Source organism: Protopterus annectens, chromosome 5.part1 (assembly GCF_019279795.1).
Source record: "Protopterus annectens isolate FY-2018-M chromosome 5.part1, PAN1.0, whole genome shotgun sequence".
In the NCBI taxonomy this organism is placed as follows: Eukaryota; Metazoa; Chordata; order Ceratodontiformes; family Protopteridae; genus Protopterus; species Protopterus annectens.
In genome coordinates this window covers 357,693,062-357,706,381 of record NC_056736.1, presented here as the reverse complement: position 1 = coordinate 357,706,381, position 13,320 = coordinate 357,693,062, and the positions used below count along the sequence as shown (strand labels likewise).

Genomic DNA, 13,320 nt, shown 5'->3' with positions numbered 1-13,320 from the left:
GATTTCATGCCGGTGTATAATAACGGTTGTATCTACTGCACACGGGTGGCATGTGTGTGTGTCTGGTGGTGCAACCTGTATACCGTGACTGGAACAAAACCCAGGTGTGCATGTTATACCTGGCCACATGGTGAATAACTCTACACTGTAACATGCCTGTTACTAACAACAGTCTCAGCTGCGACGGACCCATGTCTGTTCGACACGCCAGAGGTACCTGTATAGGGGCGACACAACAGTATAAACATTATCCATGACTGCATGACAGCCACAGTTCGCACTGTGCATGTCACATCATGTACCTGTGTGATAGCATATGGTATGCACACGTCTGTATACACAACGTAGCATACTGTAGTATGCGGCTTGTGTGCCCATATACCTGGCATGTGTTGTTACTTTACATGATGTACAGTGACACCTACAACTACAGTGGATATCATACACATATGCAAGACTGACTTACCAGGCAGCTCCAGGCTCATTGGTTGGGAGACACCCACCTCCACGATGGCGGCTAGTGTTTCTGCATGCTGTTCCCTGGGTGTCCCCAGACTGGCCAGGAGCTCCTCCATGTGTGTGAGTGGGGGCTGGGTTGGTGGCCCACCACCTGTTCCACCTTGTTCTCTGGCGATTGTGGCGGCACGCTGTTTCGCGTGCCGTATGAGGTCCGTGCAGTGTCGGTGTACCTGCTGGTAGGTGCGGTTGTTGCCACCCACGTCATTCACCCTCCTGCGCATATCCTGCCACAGGTCATCCCGCTGCTGCGCTTGCTGTGGAACATGGCTGAATAGCAAGTCATAGTTGTCATGGAGCAATGGTATGATTACTTCATCCTCCTGGCGGCTGAAGGCTGGCAGTCGTGAACGAGGCATTATCTGTAAGATATAATGATGGTGACAGGTCATATTCACACTGATGTACTGGCATACCGCTGAACATACATTGCTATGACATGTACGACATCTGCACAGTAATCTCTGAGACGCATCATGACACTGACACAGCTGACGTGTTGCTGTCACACCTGTCACACCGTTATGCAGTGGGTATCATATCATATCTCTGTGTCAACTCATCACACTGTACATACCCCATGTAGATGGTAACCTGCTGTGGACATGTGTACCTGCCTGCACCTGTGTTCATACCAATCAGCACATGGCCCGATGTGTGCACAGTTCTACTGTTCACCTGGATGCTGTGTATATGTCACATAGCATCACAGACGCAGCCGTTATGGACGTCAGCGGTGGCACTGCACACATACACATGGACACCTGTACATGCATGTGTTTTGCCATATACATCTACTCAGCACTGTACGGGTGTTGGACATCCTGCCACGGCTCGCCTGTATTGCACATGTGATACACATGGGACAATGTCTAATCATATGACATTAGCAGGGATGGTCATACATAGCATGTGCGCGCGCACGTTGTACACGCTGACACACAGCACTTGTGACACCACAAGGTGCATCAGTGCCACATTACTGATCTGGTCAGTTGATAGTGCAAGTGCCATGTGGCCATCGCACCATGTATGACTGTGATGGCACGTGCAGCCTTGCTGGACAGGGCTGCATGGTATGGCAGGGTATATCACATACATGGCACAGGGATGTGTCCCGCCTGTGGGATACCAGTATTGGGAGGGTGGCTGTCCATTCCATATGTCATTTCTATGGGTATATGGACATGTCGCATGTCCATCATCATGGTGTGGACAATGTCCTTCTGCAAGGTAGGCAGCATGCTGCATGGTGGGGGTGTGTATGGTGCATGCTGGCATCGCACATCCATGCATACACATTACCCCTGACAGGTGCTATGTGCTGTGATATAGTTCAACACAGTGGTGTATGTGCCCGCACGGTGATATCCCGTGCACATGGATGGTACCCCGGCCTGACATGGGTACCACATATGTCTACATCCAGTGCCTGCTGTCACCACCATGTCGGCGGGTGCACTGCACAGCACCATCCCTCCCACAGTGACCATGGTGTTGAGCACAGCCTAGGTATTCATTTATGGGGACGGGGATGCTCACATAGCGGGGGCACTACTGGTATCATCCATCAAACCATACACGTATGACGCACACCTCACACACACAGCCCATTCAGTATGTTGTTCGCAACACTGACACAGCTATACTGCTAGGCCAGGGCCATTCCCAGCCGTACATACACAGATGCATAACACGTCTGTCTGTGGCATGGGCTACAATGACGGTGGGGTTCAACACATACCGTGTTCGACTGTGGCTGGCGCTGATTTTCTGTGCACATGTCAACACAGTAGCCCTGTTCTACTGTAGCCAGTGGTGATGTGCTGTGCACATGTCAATGCTGCACATTGTGTTGGTGTCTGTCTGTCAACAGGCCAGTGGTGGAACACGCAAGGGTATTTGTAATCAAATATGCATGCCGCCCTGTACAGCTGTACTGCTAACATCTCAGGTGCTAATGTGTCATGGACATGCACACCTTACCCGGAAAGGTGATAGTGCATTGCCACCCATACCCATCACCTCTTGTGGGTTGCTATTATCCAACACCCTATTTGTATTGTATGTTCAGGCTATGCACCTGTGCAGGACATGTGGGCATGTAATGCGCTACTGCGTACCTTTGCACCCATTGCACAACATGTCACACAGGTACACTGGCAGTCATACACTTCACAGCTTGATGAAGGTACGACAGGTGTTGTACACACGTAACACATATCCTGTGGGACATGGTCGTATGTACAGGCATGACCAACAGTCACGTACCAGTGCTACCCCTATATGATGGATATGTCGTACATGTGGCAATACAGCAACTGTCACATGTACTCGTGCAATGCCCCCCTACCAACGTAGAGCGGTACTGCCTGTGGGGGATGTGCTTCTGCATCCATGCTGTGCCCATAGCTGTCACTTGTACATCATTACGCAACGTACCTCATTTGGTGTTCTAACGGGTGCATGTTCATCACGGCTCCACATTGGTAGGGTCTGTCACACAGTCATTGCTGTACACGGTTTACATGCCAGCCATGGCTTACTGTATGTGAATCAATGTAATTCATTGGGATATCATAATTATACATTAGAGCAGCGTATTCCAGCCATCATATAGCCTTCCTAGATGACACTGTTAGCCAGCCAGTAGTAGGTGTTCCGCCATCTGCACATTAGTCACACAGTACGAGGGCTACTGTTACCCATTCTGGGGACAGGGTGCTGACAGCTGTGATGGGTGTGATGCTGTCGACAACCATGACTGCACCTGATGGTCACGTCTGGATGGGTAACATTCACAACACACACCTACCTTCACGTAGTACCACATCATCTACAACAATGGACATTCCTGCCAGAACAATGTATGCAGTATGTCTGTATGACCACTGTAGGCACCACTGGTGGCCCCCAGCATGGCAGCCGACAGCACCAGTGTATATCCCGCAGACCCATGGTTTACACCATTCACAATGCACCAGTCATGGATGACCCTGTTGTGGATCACATTGCAGTTCCACACATCATGTTACACAAGGCATCATGCACTGAGATGTTGCGGATGGGTGAACACCCCTGCAACTCGACATATGCACACATGACACATCACCTGGTACAATATATCTCTCATACAACACGTTATTGTGACTGCCCTGTGATGGCTATACACAGACTACGTGTACTGGGACATGCAATGGCTCACCAGTGTTATAGCCCTCTGGGTGTGTGTCTAGCCATGGTGTACAGTAGGCAGTGGTCTGGACACAGGGACACTGTACATTGACCTACTGTGTCACTGCAACTGTTGCCTATGCTCCTACTGTTATTGTACAGGCATGTGGTATCTGACTGCTATGACAGTCCTGGTCGACCACAATGCTGTGGCACTCATGACCTGCAGCCATCGGCCTGGGGTATAGAGCACACATGTACATCTTCACATGCTATACTGCCTCTGTGGCAGTTTCACATAACTGTCTCCGGCAGGGCTGTAACAGGCAGGCACGGCATGGGGTCATGTGGGACAATGCTTGCATCTTCCACTGTGCTGCACACAAGCAAGGCACACACACTATTGCACCACTCACATATCTCTGCAGTGACTGGCACCTGCCTCCATGCTCTGCATAGCACGCCTGCGAGTACGGATTGTACATGGACCGTACCTCCCAGGCACATACCTGGACTGGAACACCCACAGGTGAGGGTTCACACATCACACAGTGTTTTGCACACATCCTGTATAGTTGCCTAACACAATGCATCATAGGCGCTCCATGTGCAGATACCTGTGTTTGTGACCGCTATACACATTGTAACACGCAACAGAGTCGACATTGTACACCACAGGTTACATACAGTCTGTGTTGTTATACTGTACATTGGGCCTCAGACAGCTAATACTGCCATGTGCTGACAGCAACCCACACTTCCCTGGAATAGACACCCATGTACCTACACATGCTTGAGTCATGCACTCCGCTCAGCTGGATGACACATTACACAACACATACCATACCTACACTACCCTTAGCATGCACAATACCTCCATGTGACTGGTGTGATGCACCTGTGGTTATCTCCTCTTTGGTGGATTCAACACATATGCTACACGGCCCTGCTAGCCACACCCTGGAAACACACCCATCGCAGCATACACGGAACATGTGTACTACAACCAGTACTACAGACGTCTGCTGACAGCAGTTGTTAACGGCATGACACCCCAGCAGATGGACACTGCACATACATATGCTGACACATACCACAGTGCGCTTCAGTAGCATGTACACAATTGCAGGAACCATGCTATTCCACACAGAGACATGGCGGCACTGACCTGTTCACAGACGCCACTGTGGTGGTCATGTTCCATGCACATATGATGTACAACCACATGTTCAGGCTGTTGCACAGTGGTGTACATTCACATGTGTGGGGTGCATCACTTGTCAGCCATGGTGGGTCCTCGAGGTCCATCATCACATACTCCAAGGCTAGCTACCTAAACATGACTGCCGCACATTGCGGTGTGGGGCCTCAGACATTGTGGTGGTGTGTCAGTATTGTTTGGCTACATCCACATCTGATGTCACATACAATAGTCACCCAGGCATTGCAGACCGAGCTAATGCTGGCAACGTGCCAGGCGATGGCGTACTTACTGACAGTACACCCTCTCACTCACTACAGGGTTGCAATCCGTACATGGACATCGTAGTGTCCCTGTGGACACATACACAGTACTGACATGCACACGATATGTCCTGGGATGCTGGCCCGATGTCACCTTCCGATGTCCCTGGCTGTAATGTCCCACCAACCTGTTCGGTATATGTCTCCGCACCAGGCCACTATATTCACTGCTAGCCTGTTGTCGGACATTGTGTACCCTGACCGCCGCACAGCGGCATTTCTCGCACTACCCACGGGTGGCACTGCATTGCACGTGTGGGACTGTAGTCATACACCCATGACTGGACCATTCTGAATGGCAATGGGGCACATCCTCACGAACGTGATTCCCACACACATTGATGGCCTCCAGGCCTTTCCTAGCACCCCTGTTGGGCTTGTGTATGCCACAGCATGGCACATACACATGCTGGCCACCTGTCATACCGTTGCATGGGCGGTTGGGGTGGTACGGAGGCCGACACATCAGACGTTGTCCTCACATTGCCTTTCAGCACCATTCCATGTTCTGGTATTGGCAACTTACACATCCACCTGCACATCATACCCTGTGTCTCAGGATGTTATGCTATGTGGCTCATGGACAGGACACACAGTGGTGCGAGCATACCATAGTACCTACTACATGTCAGGTACATATTACATTACACAGTCCTCAGTCATGGGGCCCCTCATGTTCACTATATGCTTACATACAGAACATGCTGTCACAGAGTACTGTCCATGCCTAGATATTCCACCTACATACCAAGCGCCATTATTGCTCCACCAGCTCATACCGATACCAACCATATGGGTGTCAGTGTGGCGGATACATCATATGAGTATCATGGCATCAGGATGCATGACACATGGTGCATGCACATCACCTTTGCATAACAACATTCACCCACTGACTATCACATGGTTACTGGTCCCGCACATACATATCACATTGTACATGGTTGCTGTACACACATATGCCACACACAGTCCTGTGGTTACCGTATTCCACTGTGGCATGGATACCCTTCTGCAAGGCCACACCTATCTGTACTGTGTGTGATGCTGGTACATAGGTAGCCATTGTACCTGTGAAATACACACATCTACACACAGTCAAGGGTACAATACCACATTTATGGTGTACCTTCAACAACAGCTACAGCTTTACATGGCACAACATTGTCATGCCACGATGTTTACCAGGCTCAGACAGTTTACATATGCGGCTGACATACGGACAACACATCTGTACAAATCTGCATACCACATACTCAGGGGTGTCTTCTGCTCTGACACGGCCCATGTCCTCCACATTACTGATGCATATACTCCTCATACATGACATCTGCGGTGGGCAGTGTGAACGGAATGCTCCTGGATATGTGCACACACGCCACACTGCATGGGCTGGGCTTCTGTGTTACTTCCACAAACACAACACACACCATGCTGTGGAACATAGGTCCTGTGCACATCCCGCAGGGACACACAGTAGCACTGTTCATGTGATACCTCCCTTGCTGTTTGAGTGACACGTAGTCCTGGTACCACCACAGCAGCGGTACTGTGTAGACGTGCAGTTGACACCCGCCTCTGCTGTTCACAGGACACTACCATGGGGAGGTGACACTACTGTGTACACTGCACATGTGTTTACACATGGACCTGCCAGACTGCATTGTTGCCCACTGTGCACCTGTGCAGCTGCTACAGGTCCTTTGGGCATGGTTACTTGGTGTCCCTTCCATTTCGGCTAGCTATCATGCTACTACTCTGTCCCATACCTACAGGCCATATGTATCCTGTTATTGTACATACCAATAGGCGATACCTGTGTTATGCATGATATGCCTGTGATACTGTGTATGATATCTGTCATATCTACCTAGACAGCTTTACATTACACATATTTCACATAGTATCCCCTAATGCAGGGCATACTTGCACATCGGCCGCACCTTACGTATGACATCGACGGTATATGCCCATACACATGCGTGCTGTGACAGTATACATACATGTCCTATCCCCTGCTATGGCACTTCCTTGTTGGACATCCACTGCCAGCAACGGCGTGTGGTATGGCATTGTTCTCTCTAATGCCCCCCTGTGGCATCCCTTGTGGTGTCTCCGCTGTGTACATGATGTCCCACTGCTGTACACACAGTGTCCACAAGCGTTGGTATGCTCAGCAGGATATCACTACATAACTACCTTTCACCACTTTCTGCATTACGGACAAGTGTAATTAATTACAACCACCATTCACATACAGTACAGCTTAGTCATACACATCATGCGTTACACAACCGTACATATCGTGTGTTCTACATACCTTGTTGGTGTTTCATTCCGTGTTTCGTTCCGTGTATCGTTTTTCCGTTTTCTTTTGCTTTCGGTTGTACACTGCTGGTTCGGTATGAGCATACAGTTTGAATATCCTGAGAGTCATCCTTAAATACGTCGATACCTGCAACATGTGAATTCATCCCACCAATTGCTGTTCCTCAGTGAGTAATTACGTGCATATCACCTGTGCATCTACTCCATTACGAAATTACGCGTCGATACTGCGGTATAATTGGATTCCTCACCTGGGCGTTGGCTATTTGCCCTACCTTCGTGGAGATGGTCTGTATTGTGTTATGTTATGTATAACTGCAACCGCTATGCGTGGCGACAGGTATATTTCGAAGTAATGTTACCCGTGGATTGTGTGTGTAGGGTGTAGTATTTGGTTCGACATGTGGGTGTCCCTGTCCTGACGACGAATGATAACGGAGTATTGCATTCAAAACTGTAACATGGCTGTTGTATTCCTTTATACAACGCATGCAAGTATGCATCCGCCTTTAATTGTGTCTCCCACGCGAGATGTTGTGGTTATGCAGATGTCATTGACTGACTGTATGTTTGTGCTGCTATTACGGTTTGTATTCCTTTAATATCTACGGTGGGGGATATCGGTGGTTGTACGTGATGGATACGGGTTGTGGGCCTTGCATCTCTACATAGACAGTATAGTTGTCTGTGTGCTCCATCCCTACCTGGAGAGTTAACAGTTAATAGTCTTTTGTTATGGGAGTGTAGCTTGGGCTGTTGTTAATTGGTTCCAATATCATCTGCAGGTGGCCTTGCTGCATGTATACCCCCGTAACTTCTGTGGTATATCAGCGGCTATGTGTACATGAGTAATTACGTGCATATCACCTGTGCATCTACTCCATTCAGTAATTACGCGTCGATACTGGGGTATAATTGGATTCTCCACCTGGGCATTGGATATTCGCCCTACCTTCGTGGGGATGGTCTGTATTGTCTTATGTTATGTGTGACTGCATCTGCTATGCATGGGAACAAGTATGGTCTGCATTCATGTCACCCATGGATTGTGTGTGACAGGTGTAGTATTTGTTTCAACAAGTGGGTGTACCTGTCCTGCCGACGTATAATAATGGAGTATTGCATTCAAAACTGTAACATGGCTATTGTTTGCATTTCTACAACGCATGCAATTATGCAGCCGCCTTTAATTGTGTCCCCCACGCGATATGTTGTGGTTATGCAGATGTCATTGACCGACTGTATGTTTGTGCTGCTGTTACGGTTTGTATTCCTTTATTATGTTCAGTGGGGGATGTCGGTGGTTGTATGTCACGGATACGGTTTGTGGGCCTTGCATCTCTACATAACCAGTATAGTTGTCTGTGTGCTCCGTCCCTACTTGGAGAGTTGACAGTTAATTGTCTTTTGTTATGGGATTGTAGGTTGGGCTGTTGTCATGTGGTGTCGGTATCGCCTGGGGTGAGCTTGATGCATGTATACCTCCGTAACATCTGTGGTATATCAGCGGTTGTGTGTACGTGACAACTATCCCTTGTCATTCTGTCCCAGATATTTGCAGTCATTGTGGTCCTGTTGTTGGGATAGCCTGTTTGCCAGTGGTTGCCACATATTCAGATGGGAATTGATTGTTTGACACTTGTAGAACACACAGCGGTGTTTACGGGCTGACACGTGGCCACGGTCAGTACTGGGGTAGCACATACGTATTTCCGCGATACATACCTATTGCTGTGTGACTTTGCCAACGTATCTTATTGCAATTAACATATCAGTGTCGTGCATTCAGGCATGACTATTACATACGTCCTTTCCATTTCATATGGGGTATATTCCTGTGCTACCATCTGGGACATATTCACTTTGTATCGTTCTATGTCGCGACACACCTAGCCAGGGTGGGGCTGTCACTACTACTTTGGGACTAGTAGTGTACATATGCCTGAGGCTAGTTTACCGTATGCCTACACCTAATATTCCACTCTGCCTCTAACGTGGCACCAACATACACATGTTGCTGACACACACACATTACACTCACACAGCGACACACACGGCACCCTCAGCGCACACGTACACATACTACGGCACTCACGGGGACGGTTGCACACAGTACCTACGTGGACCGCAACACCGGCGGCGGTGTCTACCTCTCCCTTCATATCATCATACTATTACACGCGCATGTACTGTTACAGTACTGTGGTCTGGCGATCTTTCCGCCTCGCGGTTATGCATATCGGTATGCTACCCGTTCCATGGTTGGCGGTATCCTCTTATGTTGAACCTCCCGGATGTTCAGGTTGTCATTTTACTATGTATACTATGTAGAGATATCGCGGGTTACATCTCAGTCACCTTATATCCCTCTAATTCCCTGTCTTAACTGTAGTATATATATGTATATGTGTACATATATTTCTATATATATATATAATATATATCTATCTACATATATATATATATATATATATATATATATATATATATATATATATACACACATATATATATTTATATGTATACATCTTGCTGCGAATGTGGCAGGCATACAGCAACGCCGTATGCTGTAGGACCCACGTACTGTTCAGGTGTTGGCGTTACATGCTCCACTGGCTGTTGGGTGTACAGTGTTTGGGGGCTGCCTATGTTGGAGTCACACATGAGGCCACCCATACAGTACAGTTTACAGGTGGTCATGTTTGTGTGCCATCCATTTCACTGTGTGTGCAGGTAGGGAGGTGTCAGTCCATGGGGCCTATGCTGTCAGAGTATGTGCTATACGTTCCCTCTTTGCCAAGGCGTAGGCATATTGGGTACACCTCCGTCTGCCTACTGGGGCTGGCACAGTGTGTTCCTGGTCTGGAACCCTCTGTGCCTGGACTGGCCTTGGCAGTTGTGGTGGGCTTTGTGGCCCTTCACCATTATGTCCCTGCAGCAGCTGCTTCCGCAGGATCATATTATGTAGCATGGCACATACTATGACTATGTGGGCACATGTGCCTGGAGAGTACTGCAAGGCTCCACCAGATGTATCCAAGCATCGGAACCATGATTTCAGCATCCCGAACACACACTCTATGATTATTCTGGTTTGTGCGTGTGCCTCATTATGGCGTTCTTGCATGTGTGTGTGTGCATTTCTGATGGGAGTCATCATCCACGGCTCCAGTGCATAGCCAGCATCCCCCACAAGATGGCCTTGTGGGATGTCCCCCCTGGCAAATACCTGATACAGCTGTGAGGCATGCCAGATATGGGAGTCGTGGTAACTTCCAGGGCTGCCAGCACACACATCCATGATAATGCCCTGAGCATTGCACACAACCTGGCAATTGATGGAGGGGAATCCCTTGCGGTTTATGTAGCGTCTACCCTGCTCGCCAGGTGGTGACTTGATTTGTATGTGCGTACAGTCTATCGCACCCAGTACCTCCGGTATTGTGCCACACAGTGGAAGTGGCGCATATTGCTAGCCAAATCCTCCTGAGATCTGGGGAAGTATATATGCTCATTGGCATGTGGTAACATGGCATCCAGGAACTGGTGTAGTACCCTGGATGCTGATGCCTGTGAGATGCCCATTATATCTCCAGTTGGCCTTTGAAAGGTACCTGTGGCCAGTATTCGCAAGCTTACACATACCTTTGTGTCCACTGGGATGGGTTCCCCTCTGTTGTTTCTTGTTCTCAGGCATGGCCGGCACAGCTCCACTATTTGCCCTGTCCACCCAGTAACACTCTACTATCTCCAGGTCTTGTAGCCCCTGGTAGGTTACCCTTGGTCTGAACACTCTCCTTCTCCTCCGAGGCCTACGGTGGTTGTCGGCATCCTCCTCCACAACACCGTCTGTCTCTAACACATGCTGATGGATCACAGCCACGGCAGCACCCAACATGTACATTTTAAAAGTTCCCCGTGTGTTTACACCTATGGTGCGGCATTTGGGAATACACGGCTGTGTGTTGTGTGCATTCACACTTTATACTATTGTGCTGTCCACACTGATGATGTCATAGGGTGTGTTTGTATGGCCGTATCTGGGGGTTATCTTCCGTGTTTTACCGATGGCACTACAACGCTGTTGCCTTTGGTGTTGCATTACTCTTGCCTGCCATGGATTACCTTTCGACCTTCCCTTACTATTTCTGCACGTTGCACCTACTATTTTCTGGCATGCATCCTGCAGAGCACTGTCATTTGTACTTTCTGGGACATGGCATATCATGCGTTTTGTGTGCTGCCACCGTTGTGCTGCCTGTCTGCTTTGCTCTGCTGTGTCAGGTCTTCTATCTTTGCAATCTGCTACCTCCCCTACTTTCTTTGCATTCATATGCCTCCCCTATCCCATTTTGCAGGTTTCTGCATGCAGAGTTGTCAGCTGCCGCCAATTGGCCTTTGTGGGTTGATTAGTGTTGATTGCTCATTAGTACTCCAATTACACTTCTTCCGCATTTCCTCATATTCTTAACATCACCTTCCTGTTTCCGATGTTGTTTGAGGGGTGAGCGTCACATGACTAGGTTAAGGGAACGTAGTCATCCTCGTACACATGCACTTCTGCGCGCATTGTGTGCTCTCAGCTGAACTATTACCCCACACCCCGGTCCTGCAGCTGTGATTTGCGATGTACAGCCCAGGTTTGCTGTGCTCCAATGTGCTTCCTGCTACGGTGGCACATCCTCTGCAGATGACATGTATTCCCTCTGAGCCACTCCTCGGTGTATTACCGCTGTGCCGTTTGGTACAGCCTTACACCGGCGGGGAATTTGCAATTCAGTATTATCTGCCTCATTTGCATGGCATTGACTACTAATTCATAGTTACCACGCTGAACACTGCCGCGAGTCCTTGGCAACCCTTGCACCGTGGTTGTGGCGTTCCATGCATACCATGGTGTATTATGCTGTGAACCTGCTGTGTATTACGCTGCTGTTTTATAACATTGTTATATTATTTCATTGTGTTGCACCTTCCGCAAACATGTCCTAGGGTTCTGATGTGAGTTGCTGTGGACATGCCATTTAAGTTGTTATTTACGTGTTGTGCATGTTTTCTTTTGACATTGTCTGTGTATTTCGCCATTGGCATATGTTAACTGTGTGATACCTGGGTCTGACACTCTTCCATTACTCCGATGTTATGTTTGTGGAAATGTAAACCGTTTTTTTTGGTTTACATTGCCGTGGGCTTATGCTACGCCTGCACCACTTCGTGAATCGCTATATGCCTTAATTTGCATGGTGACACACCACACATAGGGTGTTTAGCATACCTACGCCAGTGGCTGCGCAGATCTGGCGTACGCCGGTAGTGCACGTGGTATCGAGTCGTACCTGAATCGCTCGGCGGCCATATTTGGCGTTGTAACGCCTACGCTATGCGTGCTCCTGGCGCAAGGTTCATGAAACCCGGGGTCCATCATTCAACCTATCACAATGCAGTAATTGTGCTAGAAAACATATGAATAACAATAGCTACAAATTACCATTCATAACACTATATCTCCTTTCTAACATTAAGGATGACATACTAGCAATGTATCTGATAAATTGTATGAAAAACTAGAACTACAACCTCTAACATAACTGATTTACAGTATGTTAGTTTTCAGTATTAAAACACTCATGATTGACATACTGTTGTTATGACCCAGTGGGGCCATAACATTTAAACTCAGCTGCTGAGATAATTCTTTAAATTCAAGCCGCGAATCCAAGTCTCCGAAAATCCTATCTGTCCTACAAATCACAAAAAAGACAAGCTTCTTAAAGCCAG

The 13,320-nt window shown here is 48.3% G+C and overlaps 1 protein-coding gene across 1 annotated transcript in view; it reads right to left on the bottom strand.

The window, feature by feature from the left end:
- Positions 1 to 13,320, bottom strand: part of PDE2A (phosphodiesterase 2A) — a 1,720,394-nt gene that overhangs the window by 286,266 nt on the left and 1,420,808 nt on the right. The gene's annotated exons all lie outside the window — the stretch shown is intronic.